Here is a 4,827-nt window from a genome sequence, read left to right on the forward strand (position 1 = left end):
GGGTTCTAATCATGACAGCACAGACTTCTTCCAGACTCATCCATTCCAAACTCTTAACTCCATTCATATTATTTTTACAATACAAAGACCAGGCACACAGTACTTTGATATTTCTGATATGCTATTCTTCTGGCTAACATTTAATGGAAAACAGGCTTCTCAAGTATTAGAATTGAAAACGACTTGAACAATGGAAAAATTACATGATTTTGCATGTTACAGAGAAGACTCTTTATAGTCTGTTAAGTCAACAAATCCCTAAACTTACAGCCAATGAGCTGCCTATGCACAGATGTTTCCCCTGAAACCACTTTAAGATGAGATCACTTACCTCCACACTTGTAGACCTCATTCCTCTCCTTGTTCTAGGCTGCATAGCACAGGACAGATGGGCCTTCTTCTGGGGCTCACCTCCACTGTTTCTGTTTAAATAGGAATTTAAACAGGATTTTAAACACGGCTACCATCAAGGACAGATTCAAAACAAAGAATTAGTTTAGCACTACATGAAAAGAGGAATGTATGATACTTATAAATTTCATATGAATTTTCAGTGAGCTCAAGGGACTTAGGAAGAGAATTAGGAAGAGAAACTTCCCTTGGTTGATATAGTTAGTTAACCCTTATGTCTCAGATATGTGATTTTAAAGTCCTAGGAAGGGCTGGAGAGATGACTCAAAGTTAAAAGCTCTTGTTAATCTCGCAGAGGACCTGAGCTCAGTTCCCAGCACCCATACAGTGGTTCACAAACTATCCGCAACTCCAGTTCTGGGTGATTCGATGCATTCTTACCACTGTAGGCACAAGGCACACATATGGCGCACATCCATACATGTAAGCCAAACATCCATACACACGAGCATATCTAAAAAAAAAAATATAAGATCTAAACAAGTGAAGTTCCCAGACACCTATTTGTTCTTATTTCCAAACACAAGGTTAGATGTTAGAGTAATAGAAAAATCAAATTTCATTTAAAAATTACTGAATAGAAGGAACCCTTTGAAACATACAGGCCAGGTTTGGTTGAAGAGCCCATCTAGTTTTGGGAGTATGACAGGTATTTTTGCAGGGGGATGCATGACCACGTGCACAGAAAGCCAGAGCTTGATGTCACGTGTCTTCTCTGATCACTCTCCACAGTCACTCTTTGAGGCAGGGTCTCTCGGTGCATCTGAATCTCAGTCGGCCTAGGCTGATGGGCTAGTCAGTGACTGCTTTTCTCCGCGTACCCCAGCAAACCCTGGAGTTTCACTCCATGCTGCCACTGACAGCATGGAGTTTCACTCCATGCTGCCACTGACAGCTTTTTATATGGGTTCCAGTGATCCAAATTCAAGTTCCCACGCTAACCCAGCAGGGTTTTCTACCAACTAGGCCATCACCACAGCCCAAAGAGATTCACTTTTTAATTATGAAATTACTCTTTGTATTGTCTCCCATATGAAAAAAATTTCACAAGCATTATTATAGAAGCCTAATATGGATTATCATTTCAATATGGTGGAAGTGTTCATCAGAAAATATGATCTGCCTACCCTCTATTTGTAAAGTTCATTTTCCCCCAAGGCATTTATTCTATATGGAACTGAAACATCACAACAGTGGCTCAAAACTACCTAAAATTATATAAAAGTATCCTATGCAAACATTGGAATGCGTAACAGTTCTGGACCTTTTCATAGTCATACAAATAAGAACACAATAGATTTAATAACCGTATGTTTATAAAAAACTTACCTACTTTCAAGCTTGACCATATTAGTACTTTATTTTTCTGGCTCACTTTTTAAGTCTGATAAGTTAACAAAATCATTTTTTTCTCTTCTTTAAACAAAATAAACATAATAATATCTCTAACACTAGAAAGGGTTAGAAAATACCTTGAGTGAGTTAAGTTTTCTCTAAGTCAATCCCCATTGCTGTAGTGAATGAAGATGGCAGAATGGCTTAAGAGCTGGGACCATGGGACACAGAATGCTTTTCCAGCTGCATCACAAGGCTCAGATTTACTTGGGCACAGCTCTGGGCACACTTGCGGCAGCGAGGCAAGAGGGCTGAACTTCAGACCTCTGAATCAGACTGCCTAGGTCTAAATCCAGACTCCATACAGACTACATGATCAGGAGCAAGTTAGCTACTCCCTCTGTCTCCATTATAAATAAGATTAATGGTAACTGCACATTTCCAAAAGAGTCGTTATGAAAAATCAATACAAACAGAGCTTATAGACTCATCATCAACTATAAGCAGTTGATAAATGTCAACAATTATTACAAGTTGTCCTAGTTAGGGTTACTGTCACTGTGATGAACACCAAAACCAAAGCAACTTGGGGAAGAAAAAGTTCATTTTAGCTTACACTTCCAGATGACAATCTATCCCTAAGGTAGCCAGGGCAGGAACTCAAGCAGGGCAGGAACCTGGAGGCAGGAGCTGATGCAGAGGCCATGGAGGAGTGCTGCTTGCTGGCTTGTTTCCCATGGCTTGCTCAGCCTGCTTTCTTACAGAACCCAGGATCAGGGCTGGCACCACCCATCGTGGGCTGGGCCCTCCCCTGTCAACCACTAATTAAGAAAAATGCCTTACAACCAGATTTAATGGAGGCATTTTCTCAGTGAGGTTCCCTTTCAGATATCCCTTTCAGATAACTCTAGCTTATGTCAGGTTGACATAAAACTACCCAGCACAGAAGTCTGTCAATAAAAATAAGGAGCTGTCTTTGCTATGTTTAACATAGCCTAAGGACCGTGTACCAGAATTGAGTTCTGAATCACTTGTTTTTCAAATATGTATTAATTGATATTCCACTTTGACTTATGAGCTGTGTAGCCAATGAAACAGTTGGCCCATGAAGCACATGAAAACTTCCAAACAGAAATACATAGGAAAGCTCACTTGAAAACTACTACTCATTTGGTGATCCTCTGGGACCAGATACTCAGAGTATCTGATATTCAGAAGGATATTCTATAGATACCTCTATAGAATATCCAAAAGTATTTTGAAAATACTTTTATTTTTAATTATAATAATTTTAGAAAATACAAAAGTATTTTCAGTAATGATCACAAAATGAAATGTTAGTAGCCAGGAAATAATGATAGAGTTTTCACTATCATAACTTATAACTCTATTTACAATAAAATACAATCTTTTTTTTTTTTTTAAATACAGGGTTTCTCTGTGTAGCCCTGTTTGTTCTGGAACTCTTTGTAGACCAGGCTGGCCTTGAACTCTCAGAGATCTCCCTGCCTCTGCCTTCCATGTTCTGGGGTTAAGGGTGTGTGCCATCATGCCCAGCTAATAAAATACATTTTATAGTAATAAAACTGTGATGGAATTTATTCATGTTTTGGGGAAAAGAATGCCTGCATTTTGGCCTGTCACAGTACTGAAGCTTCATAATACCTCTAGTTTCCAGGTATGGCCTTCAGCTCTGGAGCAAATAGTAACAATTAATAAATTATCGATTAATTATTAAATAAGTTATTAATAAATTATTTAAAAATTAATAAATTTTAATAAAGTTAAGCATATCTAAATTCAACTGGTCAAATCATAATTTCCCACATAAACTAAAAATAGGTAATGGTCAGCCAAAAATATAACTGGAAGCTTTTCTTTTTCCACTTTCAAATACTGCATACCGAGTGGAGTATGGTAACATATTCATGAGGCTGAAGCAGGACGATTTCCATGATTTTAGGATTCGTGGAATGAGACGCTGTCTCAAACAACCACAAAAAACTTGCATTTATGAAAAGCTCCAGATGACTACATAGAATGGCAATGCTGCGGTGCTAGAGGTCTGTTCTTTAGCCTTACAGTCGCATGTAGGGAGGGACGGGGTTAAGACAGGAATTCAACTCTTGGCTTGCCTTGAACATTTATGAGCTTCCCTGGAATACGCCCAGCAGCGTATTAAGGTCGTGCTTAACTAAAGGCCAGCTGCAGCAGAGAGTCAAGTTAGTGCCCGTGTGGAGGGGAAAGTGTCAAAAGCTAAATGGTTAAAACACACTAATTTGGAGGTATACTGGTGATAAGTCTAGTGCCTTCTTCCAGTATGAAATATTCTTTTTCTTTCTCTTTCTCTCTCTCTGTTTTATGAGAAATTAAACCTTTTTCTTTTAATATTCTTTTGAGAAAGAATCTAGTAAATGTGCAGGCCAGCCCCAAACTGTCTATGTAGTTAAGATAGGCCTCAAACTTTTCATCTCCTGCCTCAGCCTCCTGAGGAGCTGGGGTTACAGGTCAGAACTACCAGGCTCGGTAAGAAAACTTTTTGCAGTTGTTTATTGAAGCTGAATGAATGACCAGCTGCATATGAGTGTTGCTAATTATGTCAAATATGTTTACTCATTAAAGCTACCTCATCAGGATTAAAAAAAATCTGCTGTTATCGGTTGCTATGAATACTTAAGCCTCAGGTAAATATCACCACACAAAATATATTCTACTGTTCCAGCTCTCACTAACACAGATGGCTCTTCTCTGTACACCCCACAGTAGCAAAGCTGTGCTGTAAGGCATTTAGAAGCACTCACGAAACATGCACACATACATAAACGCAAACAATTTAAGAATTTGGCATGGAACTCCAAATTTCACAAATCATGAGGCGACAGATTTGTATATATTTTTCCAATTAGTCACTTGAACAGAATTTTTAATCCCGAAACCATTTTTTTTTCCCAGACATTCACAGGAACATTGTCATCTTCAATTTGCTCTTCCATAATCTCTCAGCCATGGTCTGAATGCTCATGAAATTTTGTTTGTGTGATTCCTGTGCTCTTAAAAACACTCTTTTCTTTTCTTTCTTTC

The sequence above is a fragment of the Psammomys obesus genome, unplaced genomic scaffold (assembly GCF_907164565.1).
Source record: "Psammomys obesus unplaced genomic scaffold, mPsaObe1.curated_primary_1811, whole genome shotgun sequence".
In the NCBI taxonomy this organism is placed as follows: Eukaryota; Metazoa; Chordata; class Mammalia; order Rodentia; family Muridae; genus Psammomys; species Psammomys obesus.